Source organism: Bacillus rossius, chromosome 5 (genome assembly GCF_032445375.1).
Source record: "Bacillus rossius redtenbacheri isolate Brsri chromosome 5, Brsri_v3, whole genome shotgun sequence".
NCBI lineage: Eukaryota > Metazoa > Arthropoda > Insecta > Phasmatodea > Bacillidae > Bacillus > Bacillus rossius.
The window spans coordinates 56,825,357-56,843,727 of record NC_086333.1 but is presented as its reverse complement, the minus strand read 5'-3'; the positions used below and the strand labels follow the sequence as shown (position 1 = coordinate 56,843,727).

At 39.6% G+C, this 18,371-nt stretch overlaps 1 protein-coding gene across 3 annotated transcripts in view; it reads right to left on the bottom strand.

The window, feature by feature from the left end:
* LOC134531825 (uncharacterized) overlaps nucleotides 1-18,371 on the bottom strand; it is a 224,390-nt gene that overhangs the window by 158,361 nt on the left and 47,658 nt on the right. Inside the window, exon 1 of one of the 3 annotated variants that reach the window (XM_063367787.1) lies at nucleotides 17,099-17,632. The exons of the other annotated variants lie outside the window; for them this stretch is intronic. The gene's annotated coding sequence lies outside the window, so the exon portion shown is untranslated. Of the gene's footprint in view, nucleotides 1-17,098; nucleotides 17,633-18,371 lie in introns of those variants that run through there. 3 annotated transcript variants of the gene reach the window in all.

Here is an 18,371-nt window from a genome sequence, read left to right as displayed (position 1 = left end):
CCAGCGAGCGTCGCGCTTATCATCCCCCTTCGCTAAAACACATACACCCCCAACGAGCCTGGCCCCTTAACAACGAGTTACAAAATGTAGCATCGTACAAATGCGTGTAAATTCTCGGCCCCTTTTTGGCATGTTGCCGTATTTTCACTTCTCATTTCCGTTTTTGAGCAATATTCCTGGAGAATATTCACTACGTACGTACTGCAAAATCTTGTTTTCTTGGTAATTTTGTCGCCAGACGTGTGATGGACGTTATCTGCTATTTGCAAAGGCATGAAATAATTTAAAAAAAATTTGACAAGCTGCGTAATGATCACTTTCTAGTATTTAAGCCCAGTGATCCCACAGCTGAGAATTGTATGTTACTTAAACTTCATGTAATCCTATAGCCTGATTAAAAAAAAATTAAATTAAATAATAGAATGTGGCGGGCAAAGCTGGTTTTAAAACTGCATCATCCATTTGAGTTTCCCGCGACAAAAGCGTGTCGGATGCTCGGGTTTCGCCTCCCGCGACGATGCGATGCGCACGGCCAGGGGAACGGAACGAAGCTTCGCGGGATCGTCCTCTGGTGCGGGAAGGAAACGGAACGCAGCCTCCGCGTGGGACGTGCGGACCAGGCGAGGAGCTGAAGGTGATCCAGAGGCTGGTCTCGACCTCGTCGACGACTCAAGGACGGACAGAGGCGGCGACCAAGCTGTAACGGTCCTGAGTATCATTACAGACTATAGTCTGTCTCGCGCTCGGTTTGCAGTACAGAGTAAAAGGCGACCACTGTTGCCACAATGATACCACCCGGCTTGTTAACGTTAAAATGTTTATTTCGTATACCATCGTTCATTAAAATTTGTATTAATAAATTTTTTAATTTTATTATTTGATGATTTTTCTGAGGCCATAAAATAATTGCTTTTGACAATATAATTACAATTTCAGTCACTTTGACAGAAAAAAAAATTAAATGCGAAACACTTATTATTTCACAGGAAAAACCATTTGTAGCATTCGGTCCCTATTAATTACAAGGCATTATCCCGTAAAACTATGTGTTATGCGCGAAGGAGCAAAAATTATATTAAAAAAATGTCGAAGAAAGAAGTTGAAACATTTCAATTACATCTCCTTAGAAATAAAAGTAATATCAGATTATGCTCTTGATGGAATACAAGTAAATTTATTTCCAAAATTTCAATAGAATTTTTTTTTTTTACTTTGACAAATCCAATGTTTCGGATACATTTAAAAATAACGTCATTACATTAGAAAACTGTGTGTAAAACATTTGTGCCCTATTGATTATATCTGGCCACAGAACACTTTGAAACAAGGACAACGCTAATGGTAGAAACCATGCACTGAAAAGAGAGAGTAAATTCCCATTTAAATGCACACAGAAATTTTAAGGACGAGACACGCTAAAGCTGATGCACTTGTGCTTCACAGGCTCTCACACTGCTCATTATCAGGGTGTACACGCGAACCTCTATAAAATTTTCCCTGACTCCTCCACGACCACAATTACAATTTTTTCTTGAAATGTTTTTAAAAATAATTTACCAATTTCGTAATCTTGTGATAGAAGTAAAGACAGTCCAGCTTAAACCATCCCTATAACTGCTCTAGTTCAAACAGAACCTTGCGCGCGCCATTTTACAGTGTGTATAACTATGCAATAAATAAAACACCATCTGAAAAAAAAAGTGTTCAAAGTCTGGGTGATGGAATACCAACACACAAAATTTACCTCTCAAATTAGTATCACTGAGGAATTGATATTACTTTTCCAGGGTTTAAAGTAGATTTTCTGACTTTCCCTGATCAATACGAACTTCCCTGACTTTTCCCTGACTTTCCAGAATGTGGACACCCTCTTCGAGGGTACCCCACTGATAGACCTCTAAAAAAATTGTTAGAACTAGGATAACCAATAAGAGGCATAAACCAAATTCACCATCTTGAATCCAAACGTTTTAAAGGGCTTTCGCAATCATTTATTTAACAAGGCGTCATTCTGATTAAAAAAAGATGAAAGAATTGGTTGTGATCTGGGGCTCTGTACTTGCTTATTTGAAAATAGATGCACGGAGACTGAGACGAAAATGTCAAATTGAGACACGGTGTTTTCTTGAATTGAAACTTACAACTGATAGAATTTTGATGGGTGCATTTCTATTAGTGAGCTGGAAAGATATGCAGTTGCCATGGTAAGCAAGTGGTTTATATTGTAGCTACAGAATAGCATTTCATATGGCCAAAGTCTCGTCTCTGATTTTTAATTAAGACTGAAAAACACACACTGGTTCATAAAAGCGGCTGCAAAACAAAACAAGTTTCATGTTTCGATACGAAAGTGTCTATATCGAATATAAAAGTAATTTTAACGAAATAAAAAGTTTCATTTAAGAATTAAAATAAAAGGGAATAATTGAAACACTTGAAAAAGCGGTTTTTTTTTCTCTCTAATATACCTATATAATCTGAAATTCTCTTATTTTTACGCCTGATTACAATAATGACCTCCATAAGGTCCGTACAAATTTCGGACACGCCTGCTAACGCTAAGTCTACGAGGTCATTATTACAATACGCCACGAATGTCCTTTCAACTCCAAATTCGCAATGATCTTCGCTCAGCGATCAAAATACAGTGGCGTTACAGAAAATGTGGTCCGCCATGCAGACCTCCAGGTGTTAACGCACCATTTACAAACACATAGAGATTTATTACAAGTGTCTGGTTATGAACAGCATTTAAGAGCCATCGCATGTTTCTGGACAAGTTTCGATAAATGGTTCCGTCTAAAACGTTTACTTTTTTTAAGCAGTGAATAAGGCTTAAAACGGGTTGTTTTCACGGATGTTTTTACGTATGAAAAATTATAGGCTACACACAGTAATGTAAATGGAATAGGAAAAAGTGCAAGGAGCCTCTATCTTTAATATCACACCGTAACATAATCGAGTCATCCATGGATCTTATCAAATAAGCACTGTTAAGTAATTTCAAGCAAGTTTTGATCATGTATGACCCTTAAGGTATGGAAACCGGACAACCATGCTGGGAGACAACCAGGCTCTTGATTTTTTGATTTTTTAAGGTCAATTTTTAATCTTGAATCTACATTTTTAAGTTTTGCAAGTATAACATGACTTTTAAAAAATGAGATCTATCAAATAATCGTGAAACAAAACACTTACTTTAGTTGGTCACTGAACGAGGAACATGTGGCCATTAATTTAACGCTGGATTTATGTATTACAATCGAGGTTATTTGCATGGCCGGTCTGACGCCTTGCAATTCCGAGCTCACGCATGAAAAAAAAAAAACACCTGCCCTACAGGTTACCGTGTACCGCATTAGGACAACGCTGGTACAACGCCAAGAAAATCTTGCGGCCTCATTTGATCAAAACTGCCACCGAAAGAACTTTTACATGTAAGTATAGTCACTATGATAATAAACTGGGACTTTCAAGTCTTGACTCGCGCACTTAGAATTTCTCGGTATAAATTTAAAAAAGTAAATAATGTTATTGCCTAACCTTTAGAGTATGTCCTAGAAATAAATTTCGTATTTCTTTCAAAGAAAAAATTGTCTCAGAGAAATTTTTTTTAACATGCCATCTATTACGTATTCTCACATAACTGCACAAAGCTCTTCGAGAAAAATTATATTATTATATTAACGGGCTATGATCAACTATATATCACATTCATGTCTGTTTTTTTTTTCGAATTTACTTTTTACATGCAAGTACTTTTAAATTATTTAATATTATTTTCAGTCTTTGAGTCAAAGCAGTATATTATATATAAAAATTTCAACTTCCTATGTCATTGTTAAGAACTATAAGCCTCAAGACAGATATAGTTAACACAATATTATAGTAGTTCCATTTTGCAGATAGCTGTCTCTGGCGACGAGTTGGTCATACCATTTTCTTGTCATTAGTAATTAAGGGACTCCTGTAAATTTATTCCAAACGCTTTGTTGCATTGCTGTTGTGTCACAAGTTTTCTTGCCAGAATTTATTAAAAGTTATTTTTTAGTTGTAAAAGGTAATGAAAATGATTATAAATTAGATACCATTAAGTAAATATATTTTGAGAGTTTTCTGAGGCAAAACCTAACATTCAAGAGGGCTATCGTGGATAAATATACAGGAACAGCCATTAAATAATAATTATAACAATAACAGTGAAATGAAGTGATCCTCATTACGTTATGATACAGAACCTAAAGGGTTGTATCTTATAAATGCGACCCCCGCTGGCAAGTCTAGCGCAGAATAACCTCTAAGCGCAAGACTCTGAATTGGCGCTCAGTCTTCTCGTCGTGCATGGGACAACTATGTATGAAATTTGAGCGGTGACCGTAACATTACATGGCAAATAAATGAAAATAAAGGTATAATGCAAGTCCCTCAAGTGCTTTCAAGAATATGTACCGGTTGTTTAATGCTTAAAAATTACTCTGAAAACACGCCTTTTTAGCCAATTTTAACTCTTCTAAAAATACAGTTTAAATACTCAACCCTGAAACCATACTACTTATCGGTGCTTAGCGAATTCATAAAACGCTTTTCGTAAACGGACCCTACTTAGTTATCTTGAGCAATTTTCAAATCGCGTTGTTTTCCTTGAAGCTCTTCACACCGTATGTGCGCCCGGGTAGAAAAGGGTCGGTGGGGAAGAGCTTGCAGTGTTGGAACTGGCAGACGCTGCCACTTGCACGACGACGAGTGGCCGGGCCATTACGTAATCGTCACCATAAACCTGCACTTGCGAGATGTGAACACGCGAATTCACGGGCCAGGGAGCGCCACAAACTACGCTGGCTGGCCCTTCTACGAGGAGCGTGTTTCAGCGGCAGTAGGGAGCCATGCCAAACAATGATCAGCGCCACAGACGTGCGACGCGGCTTGAGGCGCGCGCGAACACACACACACACAACCACAACCACACACAACCACACAACACACAACCACACCACACAACCCCACACAACAAAACACAACCCCACACAACACAACACAACCCCACACAACACAACACACGACCACACACGACCAAACATCACCACACACCCCCACACAAAAAAACCACCACCACCACACAGCCCGAACTGACAGTCTGGGCTGAAATGAGGCCCTCTGCACACACGATTAGCCAAGGTGCTAAGTTCGGACCGAACAGTCCGAACTGATAGCTTGGACTGAGCTGGAGCGTTCCCACCACGCAGTAGTTGCTGTTGGATGTATCTTTCCATCGCCACATCCGTTTGAAAGTATTATAACTCGTAGCAGCAATACCAAAACTTTTGTCTGAATAATATTTCATATGACCAAACACAACTACAAGGGGTTTTAAAAAATCATGGTTTGGAGGACAAAAAAAAAGCTTAACTCCCTTCGTAGACACAACATGAATTCGTACAGATTGTTTGTAAATCTCATAATTTTTATCTAAATTATTTGTCTGAAACAATTTTTGACTAAAACGAACCATTGCTGCAAAGTGTTGAAAAAATTGAAGGGTTGAATTTAAAAAAATCATAACTACCTTAGTATATACACTATTATATCCGTTCACTGTTTGTAAATCTCACAATTTTTATGTAACACTTTGTCGAAACAATTTTTGATAATTCGAACTATTATTACAGGGGGTTGAAAAAAATGTTGTAATATAAAATAATCCATATATTCCGTACCATGTACACTATTTAATTCGCTCTATTTTATTATAAAACCTTAAATTATTACCAACAACTTTCGTCTGAAATAATGTTTATATGACTAACCATTACTGCAAAGGGTGGAATCAAAAAAACCAAAAATACAAAAAAGTAATTACTTTTTTAATAGATTAATAATTAAATCCTCTATAATATATTGTAAAACTCAAATAAACTACAACCTTTGGCTGAAACAAATTTTGATGAAACGAACAATTACCGTAAACAGTGGTTGGTGTGAAATAAAAATTAAAACTTCCTTAGAATAAAATTCGTTGGAATTTATTTTTAACCCTCTTAATATTACCTTTAAACTGTGTTAAATTTTTTTTTATAAGATCACGTATTAGTGCAAGGGTTGTAAAATAGTGTTTGAAGGTCAAAAATTATTGCATTACTATCTTACCAGGCATAATATGAAATTCGTTAAGACATTCACTGCTTGATGCATTGAGTTAAAAACAACAAAATATTTTAGCTGCATGAAATATGAGAAAATTTTAAACCAATCATTTTTTTTTAATATTGGCGAACAGAATGAATGTTGCGTACATTAAGTTCTTAAATGTTCCAGGAGTTTATAGAAATTTCCAAAAATTTCCCAGGAGAAATATGTAATTTGATATCTACCTACGCCTGTAAGCTGTGCCTAAATAATTTTTTTTAATAGAAATTCTGAATGCGAAGTTGCACGAGCGAGTGTCGAACTTCGGGTACGTTGGGGTACTGATCGGGGATCAGTAATAGGAAGGCTTTCAGTTCGCGGCATGTCATCCTTTCACCCCCCCCCTTTTTTTTTAACACGAGAGCCCAGCATATCTTGCGCTGGATATGATCCAGTTAATGAAACAAAGGAGCTTGCCCTGGAAGGAGGGTTGGTATTTTCGTGGAGATGGAGGGGAGAAAGGAGGAAGTGAGCGCGGAATACGAAGACAATCGTGAATCTGCAACAAACAAGACTAAAAGAAACCGATGGAGAAGACATCACAACCCAGGCCAACTGAAACCGGTTTACAAGGAGGGAACAAAACGTGAAGATATCCTGATTACACGGACCAGTTCAACAAATAGCTACTTTGATACAATTGTATCGCGCCGCAACGGAAATTGCGGAATAATAAAAAACAACTGAATTATGTTCGTTTCCACTTCTTCGTGCGACATATGCGACTCTTTCTGGGAAATTATGAGTTCACAATCACATGACGGACGCGATGCGACAGCAAAATATAGCATTTTGTGAACATGCCATATTTCTAACCGCTCAACAAACAGAAAAAAAAACTAAATACAAAAAATTTTCTCATTACATTCGCACTACATAAACGACATCCGTCAACGTTTACTAGCTGGTTTTTATTAACTTTTAGAGAAACTTTTCTTTTATCCATAGGTATGAATATTTATTCGGAAAAAATCCATTGTATGTAATGGTATTCAAAACTATTTCACTCACAAATCTAAAAAATAATAACACTTAATGTAACTGTATTACTAATGCACACGTTTAACCATATTCTAAACATCAATTCTGAAGCTGAATTTAACAACGTCGCATAAAGTGTTCGAGAAATTTCGTGTGGAAGCTGCCATTTCCCACAAATTTCGTGCGAGAGCTGCAATTGCCCACAGAGTTCGCATAGAATTTAGAGAGTTATAACCGAAATATTTAGTACTGTGCCTAACCCAAAGTTGCCGTATCCCTGAAGCATTGGTTTGCTAATGAGCAATTCGGATAAAAATGGGTGCTAGAGGTGAAACTTCACACTTATTATATTCTTGAACAATACAACTAATTAATAAATTATACAAATACATACTACAAAACATAAAACGCTATTAGAATTTTTTTATGCAAATTTTCACATTTTAGATTAATTTAATTGTATTTTTTTTAAATGAAATATTTTGTAGTTTCCAACATAAATAAATCAAATATTTAATTAATATGAGTAAGAAGATGGGTGCACACAATATCCACCACTCTACCATCTAACGCTTCACTCTACCATCTAATGCCCCCACTGTAACATCTAATGCCCCACTGTAACATCTAATGCCCCCACTGTAACATCTAATGCCCCCACTGTAACATCTATTGCCCCCACTGTAACATCTATTGCCCCCACTGTAACATCTATTGCCCCCACTGTAACATCTATTGCCCCCACTGTAACATCTATTGCCCCCACTGTAACATCTATTGCCCCCACTATACCATCGAACGTCCCCACTCTACCATCGAACGTCCTCACTCTCATCAAACGACCATAGATCGCCCCCATTCGACCATCGATCCCCCAATTCTGATCGCTTGACTTTTTCTTTGATCTCAGATGAGTAATAAACTCGCCTCGTCCTACCGGCTGAGAAGAGACAGTGCCTAATTACCCGCCGCGAGCGCGGCATAACGCAGACGGCGAAGAGGTTGACCTTGAAAACGGGCCGGGGGCCGCGGGTGACCTCGCGAGGCTGATGACGTCACGCCGCCCGAGAGAGCTTCGTGGGCATTGTCCGGGCCAGGAGATGCGGCTTCCAGAAGTCCCTGGAGGGAGGAGGGAGATTACAACGCGATCACCATTATCCTCCTCCCGGGGCCATTACGTGCGGCTCGGGTGGAGTTCCTGAGCCGAGCGGAGCGGGCTGTACGTGCGGCCGGGACCAATAAACGCGGGTCTTTTGTAACGGGCAGGTTCTCGCCGCCACACTTTCACCCGAGACCGTTCAACCCGGTGCGCCGCCGCCGCCGCCTTCGATAATACCGAAGGTGCCCGCTGCGCCGTCTCATTCCCATTCTTACGACAGCACGGTGTCTTCTGAACTCCCCCAGGCACCTGCACGCCATGCCATCCCTTATCGTCTCAGGGGCGGAGCTTTACTGCCGGCCGAGTCGAGCACGCTCTTCAGGGCGTAACTAAGAGTGCAACGACAGGAGATGGGCAGTAACGAATAAAGTATAAAGTAGCCAGACAACTGTAAAGCTGCTTAAAAAGAACTACCCTGACGTTTCGTGCTTACACGTTACGTCAGAAAGCTGAAGTTTCGTGTTAACATGTCATGTCATATCCCGGCAGTGTTCACATTGTCCTGATGTTTCCTTGTGTCGAGAGACAATGTGTGAATACTTCGCAGGGTGCATCTTTTTTGTGAAATGGTTGAAACTGCTGAAAGTTTTGTACTTATAGACTAACTTGATGAGGAGAAATACTGTTCTGCAGCAGTAGCATGTGTCATGTTACTTCTAGACAGAGTAAATAATTTAAATGTAAAACCTAACCGTATTTACAATTTCTCTAACGGTTGCTTCCCGAGTCCATGTTTGAAATGTCGTACCAAATATTTTAGGTAGGCACTAGTTCAATCACTTGTACTACCTTTGTTAGTCGCGTATGATGCACAAAAAGTCTGACGATAATAGAGAATTCCAGAACTTCGCCCGATGCGTGTTACGCCGTGTTATGATGCGCTCGGCATCAAATAACGCAATATGTCAGAACAATGTGAGCACTCCCATATATAAGTATTGATGTGTTTATCCTGTAACACGTGTTAACAAGAAAGGTCAACCTAGTTTGTACGAAGCTTAAGACTCTTTCGTGCTTCATACCCTCTTGCGCAATAAAAATTTACCGAGTTTTTAAGTACCCCTTTACTATGGCTTTACAACTATCAAGAAAGTAGAAAACTATTTGTAGTAATAAAAAATCTCTCAAGAAATTAACAATGTTAAATAGTTAATACACAAAAAATTATTTCTTTGGTTAGTTAATTTTTTTACAGATACGTTCATATTGTACAGAATTATCTCTAGAACACATATATAGTAACCCAAGCATATGGTCTATGTAAAATTTGTAGCCCTTATTTAATTTGATCACTAATTACATTTACTTTATAAATTCAATTTAAGAGAGTAAAACACACATTTTAGTTTAAAGGTACAATACCAAATACAAAAAAAAGTTCTAAAGTTTAATCTAAAATACAATCCCTTTTCTCAAAATTCGCCCATTGTACTGCGTATGCGCAAAGCGTTGTTTACTGCCAAGTCGGAAACAAAAGAACACTGAAATACTCACATTTATACCTACATTAATTGCACGCTATCAGACCTTATTTAGGCATTTTTAAGGATTCTCAGTGAAATTTAAGGTCTTTTAAAGGGCCCATATTTACTTAAAGATAAAGTAAGGAATTTTAATAAGGATATTAAGGAGGCGTACGAACCATGTGTTTGCATGTTCGCCCTGTTCCTTACTGTAACATTAAGTACTTTTTTGTTTAGTTTCATCCTTCAAGTCGATTACTGAAGTGTGACATGTCACTAACGAGGCAACCACGGGGGGGGGGGGGGGGGGGGGGTTTCCTAAGGAATAAGATTTTCTCTTTTCTGTCAAGAACACATTGCTTTACACGGAGAAGTTAAAAATGTCCCGCAAATCAGTAAGAAATAAAGTATTCCAGTGAATGTGGCTCATAAAGCAGTCCAGAATGAATCTTAGGTATCTGGCGGTTTATTACGGTAAAAAAAAGACTGCAGTTAAACCTATAACGTACATTGCTAAAACAAAATAGACGATATGCTGGTTGATTCTACTACGAATCGTGATTTGCCTGTTCCTTGGCTCGGCATGATTATGTGCAGATTATATCATATATAACATATTATTTCAACCGTGCACGCTCCAGGTAAGGCTATGTCTCACACCGAATTGGTTATTAAGTTGGTTATTTTTTCTCTTCTTTATTATCACTTACAATATTTTCTTTAAAACTTGTTTCTTTAGTTTTTTCCCCCCCATTTGTTGCTGGGTCAAAAAGATTTTTACTAAACGTTGTTTTGAGCTAAAAAATATTACGCAATATAATATTTAGTGAATATTTGTTGTGAAAGTTCGAGACGAAACACAAAAAGCAAGAGAGCTATCGTGATAAAACATCCAGGGAAAAAAACATTCGAATTAAAATAACGATAAAAAAGGCAGCTAGTCTTTCAGCTCTCGCCATTGATGTATCACCAACCTCTGTATCGAGCAAATTAATTTCTTCTGATGTTGCAAATACTCTTATAATACTCGGACTCGAACCACGGAAACGAAATTTAACGTAGAATTCTTAAAAATAATGCCAAATGTGATAAATATATGTAAATTGGGTTTTCAAAGATATTTCTTAATGCAAATCACACGTAGTTCAGTAATATAGTTAGTGTTTAAATTGTTTGGTTGCCTTATATATTATACCTTACCATAACCGAAAATTTGTGAGATAGCTATCTTTTTTTGTTTATTTGGGTCTTGCGGCGCTCTCGTGGCGGGCTCCGAACTACTTCGGTACCGACTGGTCTCTCGCACAATTTGAGTCACGCTGGTGTTTTTGGAGTCGAACCCAGGACCCTTGCCCCCAAGAGTGCGACGCGCTAGCAATCACGAATACAGACGGGACGCCTTCATTTCACAGACGAGAGAGCCACACCTGAAGTTCCCCGAAGTTCATGCTAGGAAACCGTTTACATGATTTCACAGTATCTTTAATGCAGCTAGCCTAACCAAATCAACCGTCCACAATGTTTTAAAGCATTTATAATGTAGCTAACCTAACCTAATTGACCATTAGTCATCATGAGTTACAATGAACAAAAAAAACACGAAGATGCACGATCGGGCGTTTGGCTCTCTCGTCTGTGAAAAGAAGGCTTCCCGAATACAGACAGTTCGAGGAGATTTAACAAAAAGAGTAAAACATTTTAGTGTTCAAGGGGGTTTTTGGCAAGGGGTGAGGAAGGGGAAGAGGAAAAGAGAGAAGGAGGTAGAGGTAGAGGAGTGGGGGAGAGGATGTTGGAGAGGAGGTGCAAGGGCGAAAACCTATAGGGTTTTCCAGCTAGGGCTAGGTAAAACTACTGTTGTCATTCCCATTTTACAGTTAAGATTTTGCAAGCGCAAGCTTGCCCCCTCAGTGAGGAGTGTTTTGATTCCTGGGGGGTCCCGTACCCCCCTGCCACCCATGGCGAGGGAGGGGGTGTGACATGCGTTGGGCTTGTCGGCATGACTGCCAGCCTTGCTTCGAGACAGCCTTCCCTCAGCCGGCCGCCTTGAAGGGTCCTGTCACACTGTCAAACTATTGTGTCCAACACCTTCCAACAAAGTCGGTCAAATCACGTAGTGGAGGGTTATGACACCGAAAACTGTCACTACCGTAACAGCGTTTGTCTGACACGTTGGATAACTTGAGTTGCCATCAAATATTTTGTCCGTGGGACTGGTTTTAAAACGTGTCTTGATGTTTGACGGAAGCAGCCAATCAGAATCGTGCCCAACCAGCGAAAACGAATTTTTCCGGACGTTTCCGTCGCAACGAATCTTTAAGATTGCGAATAACGAATGGGAAATTAAAAATGCTATACAATAAAATCATGTCCAAATGAATGTCGTCTGTAAGGTAATTTAGCTGGAGAAAGTTAAAACTGTGTTTGTGACAACTTTTAAAGCTCACAGAGCATCCATTTATTTGTAATGCAAGAGTTTTATTAAGATTTAAAATTGACGATCTTCTAAAATTTAATATATTCACGATAATTGTATGAACTTCTAAATTTTCATAGCATTGTGATTCAGTATTAAATTTATTTTTACCGTATGCTAAAGTTAGTAAGATTCAGCTGAGTCAGTCCAGGAGTAAAACTTCTATATTGGCAGGATTATAAAAACATTTAAGGTTATGTCAAATTTTATTTATTTCAGTTAATGTGGTTATTTTATGGAGGAAATTGGAAACGTTATATCAAAGGTAACTCATGAATAGGAGAGGAAACAAGTCAGAAACTAAAAAAATAAATAATAATAATCCCTACAAAAATCGCATTTTTTTTAAATATCTTGAAAACTGTCAATCCTACCAAAAAAATTATATGCAAAATAAAAAAAATATAAAACATTCTATAAAAACGTTTCTTGTAACTTGTTATTCATCGGGACTTTTGACATTAATTTCCGTGAACCTTACTAAATAAGTGAAAAGGTAACAAAAAAATACACTGAAGCGAAATTTTAACATATTTTAGGCTGAGGTATTAGAAGTCAAATATAGTTGGAGTGACATTTTGACAGTGTGACAAGACCTTTTAGATCTGAGTGCCGTGAGAAGAATTAGAGAGCGACAGGGGGGTGAGGGTGGGGGTGGAGACATTTCTCCAGGGGACAGGCCCGAAAACAAGTCATCCAAACACGTCCACAGGACCTTCGGTGATTTCCGTGCTCCAAAGCAGATACGCGAGGAATGCGCCCTTTTTCTCCCCCTTGGGAGAGTCCAAAGTGACCAACGCGAGGAATGGGTGTTGGCATCCTGTGCACAGGTTGGTCCCGCGGACCAACCGTCGATATGTACCTACACTCAAAACTCACCAACTCTTCTGAACATTTTGGAATCAGCTTCTTACAGTCATTCCTGCCGTCAAATGCCCAACATATAATTTAGGCAATACATCGCTTTAGCTAATACTAGAAACAGTGACAGCTCGTAAGGGTAGATGTTATACTTTAACCAATGGCGAGTACGTAAGCTTACATTTTCTCAGTTTTTTCCCCCCGCCAGTAAACCAACTAATGATTGAAATTAGCAAAAAAAAAAAAAAAAAAAGTGTTATGGGGGGAGACAGAAGTCTCTCAAGACTTGGATATGCGACTGATAGTCTGTGTCACGTAACTTCTTAAATGTGAAAGTTCTCGAAGTTAGTACAGTTATCCATTTCCCAACTGTCTCAAACCATCTCTTTTATTTTTGGAGCACGGCCGACAATTTTATAGGAATTTTCCACCACACAACTAGAACATATTATGTTTTCTTGCAAATTTTATCACTAAATATGTAGTTTAACATAATGTTTTTTTTTTACATTGTCAGACTTGTTTGACAAACTGAATCATAGTCACCACAAGTCCATGTGTTTGTACAAGTAATATATGAATGTTCCTCCGAGCGCAGGGTAGGTGTGTGGTTTCAGTGTCCGCCATATTGAATTGTGACGTCACGGTGGCCATCTTGGTATCAAATTTCCTCAAAATTTCCTTATTTCAAGAGGAAAATTCCCTGGCACTCGGGTCCCTGTTTTGAGGGTAAAATTTCCTTTTTTTGAGGGTAAAATTCCCATTTTTTAAGTGAAAATTTACAATTTTTGCCCTCAAAAAACTTGGAGAGGCCAAAATTATATTTATAATATAAGTTATGTTTGGTAGTTGAGATTAAAATTCCGACGCTAATAAAATAAAATAAAAATAGTCATGAAAACCGTATTACGTTATTTGTTCATTAATGTGATACTAATACTTAACCCGACCATAGACTGCATCGTGTTAGGCGGCATAGTATCATACAATATTTATAAAACGCATTCTTTGGTATTCATGTAATGAGTATGAGTGTACCAGTTTTTTGAATTAGAAACACCAACTTTTAGCGACATCTGTACCAACATCGGATAACTTTCTGAAATCCGTAGCCCAACTACAGCGCGGTTCGCCAACAGCTCTCGCCAGTCCACCACCGATTCGTACCAAAAGCATCTGGACTAACGCTGGATTTATTAACGGCACAACAGAGCAACACGCAACCAACCAAGAAAAAATCACAGTCGTTTATAAAGCATGCAAGTCGCAAGAAGTCACCAACACTATAACCTAAAATTGTAAATTAGTAGAAAACAAATTTATGCTCCACAATTATTTTTATATTTCATGTTCATCATGGAAACAAAATAAACCGTCAATAAATTTGATTTTAAAGCTTTATTTTCATTCACTGTGTAAAAGTTTAAGGAGCGTTAACATGATGTTTATTTATGATGAGAAAATCGTGAGTTTTTTTTATGCACATAACATATGCATCTGTTTTCGGGACACCTCTCTCCGAAAATGGGCCGTCGGGAACTCAAGCCAAAAAGGCAAAGGAAGTTGGGAAATTCTTCCGTTGCGTTAGTGCGCTTTGCAGAACATTTCGCATGTTGCGTTCCTGCGTGGCTCACAGACCAGGCCTCGGTGCGAACGCTGCAAGACGTCGACGGAAGACGAGAGTTCCGCCCTGCTCCAAGATGTCGTGCAGTTGCCTGGTCTGCCCGCCCGCCGACCTTCGTGCCGCCGACTGAGGTCTGGTCTGCACGTCAGCGGCGTGTGGACACAGGTGCTCGCGGCACGCCAGCGTCGCGAACAAACCAGAGGACACTTGCGGAAGGGGGGGGGGGGGGGGGGGGGCGAGCCCACGAGTCTGGCTCGCGAGCCCGATACGAACACACTCCGAACTTCGCTCGTATACAAGTTGAGCAAAAAATGATCAATCCACTTTAAAAAAAAAATCACAAAAACTAGAACGGTGAGAACGATTTATCTGAAACTTCTTTCAGTCAATAGAAAATGCCTGATTTTTTTTCTCCATATGTTTCGGATTCGTTCGTGGCAAAACTAATAAGCAGCTAGTGTTAAATAGCCCCTACTGCACAGCAGAAGAGTAAGTGCGTGCTTGCGCTTCAGTTGGCTCAGTTAACTGTTAAGCGATGTGGAGTGAACACCTACAACACACATCTTCCCTGGGAGATGGTCGACGATGCGGTGTGGGGCAGACGGCCACCGCCATCGCCAGACTTAATTAAACCAATGCGATTTATTTCTGTGGGGTGGATTCAGAGCTCAAAAATGCATTCGACATGGCAGCCGACATGGCTCCTCTTTCAACGAATCACACACACGCGCGCGAGCTAGGCTCGTCACAGCGACGAGAACAGTGCCATCCTACTGCAGACGGATAAACAAGGGCTGCACCAGACGTACATTCGAAGCAGAACTGGTACAATGGATCAGTCGAACTTCTCAAGCTCAACACCTGAATGATTAAGCGGATTATAATTTGCAGAAATGAACCAAACCGCGCAAAAATAAACTAAGAAAAAGCCGTGCAAAAATAATCGAAGAAAAATGCAGTAGTTCCAAGCTACACTGAGACACAAATCATCTCCTGTCAATAGTTCCTAGTAACGTGTACGTATATGGCCGCATAAGGCTGAAAGGGGTTTGTGCTTTTCAGCATAATATAGAGTAATAGAAAAATGATTATAATACAGTGTTGAATTAGGTTTTAATTTGAGTTCCTGTTCCTTTCTGGGAAACAGAGTCCAATTTCGATTGTGTAACTGAATTACGCATACAATGCGCGTTTACTTTTAACATAATCTTTTGAATTATTGATATGATACAGGAAACCAGCTGAAAATAACCCAGAAGCCAAAAACTTTAAATTAAACATAACATTACTTAAGTCGGTGGATTTTGGCAGTCTGATGGAACCCGAATTACGACCACACACTCAACTTCGGTACACTTTTTTTTTTTTGGCCAGCGGTGCAACCTTGACATACTGTATGTTTCTCAACGCTGCAGTTGGATGTGTGTCAATTCGCAAGAACGTCACGGGCTGCACATGTGATCGCACTTGCTGCCAGTCTACTAGAAGAAAAACTTGATATCATAAAATCACGATTAATAGAAATAAGATTTCGTCTACGCCGAAGTGTTACGTAAAAACAACATGTGATCGAGTCTTCCAATACTCGTCAGAGATGTGCAACATCTAACCTCGGTAACGAGCAAATTCACGTGTTCTCGTGCTGCAAGTACACTTATAATACGAAACTCTGAAACTAAATTTTACGTAGGATTATTTATTCTTTGTAATAATGTTGAGCGTGATAAAATGTATACGCAAATTGTGTTTTTTTTTTTACTACAATTATTGACGTGCGGCTAGAATTCGTTGCCGGAGCAGCTACGTCGACCATCCAATCATTCGATTTGCAGAGCGAGATTGTAGTAAACTATATAATGAAATAGCTCCGATAAATGCGAAAAAGACAATAATAATAGTTAAACTAAACCCCGGATTTACACCTTATTTTCGAAAAAGAACTTTTATCAAAATACTGCCCATTTTGTTAAAATTCTCTAAGCAGTTAATATTATAAAGTTCCCCTTTGGTTGTGTGATCTTTGGTTCCAGCCATTCGTCACAGATGGCAACACTGTGGTTACACATTTCCATTCCATTCACGAAACTACTACTTCCAAATACCGTATACCGAGAGCTAAGAAATTACACATTAAAAATAAACTTTAGTCATAAACATATTTTTAATAAACTATTGATATTTATTTAGGAATTAAAATACGCCAAATTGCAAGATTATCTCTATCTCTATGCGTAATCCTTGTGGCAACTTAAATTCGGACGAAAATAAAACTCTCGTAAATGTATTTTTTGATTTCTGCGACAGACGCCAGAACACTCCTGATAAACTTGGAACTCGTAGTGAATCCACCTTACCTGTAGATCTGCGTTTTACCACGAGGCTTATGGACTTCTTCAGTTCAGCATTTCAAACTGTTCACTACCGCACTACCTACGATGATGAATTATTTTTTTTACACAGTTGCACGTAGACGCATCTGAATATTATACTTTTATTTACACAGTCTGTAACTTTGTAGATCAGTCAAACTTGTCACAAACAGGAGAGAACTCTAGTGACACCAAAGTAATTTTGAAGTTCATTTTGGACACTTGAAACTACACTGACGTTGAGTTTATATTCTAGTGGCGTTGTTACACTTGGGTGTGCATTAAGAACGAAACTCCACTTAAAAAAATTGTGTCTATAGCAAAGTTTTTATTTAGGGTATATACATTACTGAGCACCCGGCCACACACGAAGCAGTCGACGTTAAGTGCAGCGCTCCTAGCGTCTGGTTGAGACATTAACTCGCGTTAATAAGTGGGTTGTGTTTTTTAACGTACGGGAACGCGGTGTGCTTCGGACGGCATCGCTCGGGAAACTTGAATGGAACGTCATTGTTCCATGGGGGCTTGAGTAAGTTCTGGGTTTCGTGACAAGCAAGGGGGGACGGGGGGACGGGCGTGGCAGAGTGGTTCCATTGGGCAACACAGCGCGTCGGAATGCGGGACCCTGAACAGCTTCCCTTCTTGCCCCCCCCCCCCCCCCCCCCCACTTTTCCTTCCTTGGTCTAGGAGAGTCAGAGAGAGAGAGAAGAGAGATAAGCCAAACGCCTCGTGCCCGGGGGAGCGCAAAGGACCGCACATGTAACCCCAGCAGGATGAGTCACGCGCCCCGCCGCCCTTGGAGACACCGTGGGCGTCCCATCTTGAGGCGCCAATCTGCTTCGACCAAGGGCGCCCATATCTATGGGCAGGGTGGGTCCGTGGCTCCCCCCTAGCTTTCAGGCAAAGAAAAAAATTTTAGGTGTTTTTGAGCATTTTGGGCAAATTTTGAGTCCTTTAAGGCCATTTTTGGCCATTTTTTTTGTCATTTGTGATGGTTTCCCCCCTCCCCCCTCAAATTCTGCCCCCCCCCCCCCTTTTCAAACTTTCATATGGGCGGCCTTGGCTTTGACGTTCTCGGCACGGGCGACGAAGGCCTTAAGCACACGGTCCGTGCAGTGGGGCTCGAATGTCCACTTAGGAGTTTTGAGAAAATTGTATTTGGAAAAAACTCGCTGAGCCAGCCATATGCGGTCTTGCGTTTTTGAATGATTCTCGCTTGCAATGAGGATGATTTCGGTTACATGATTTTTCGACAAAA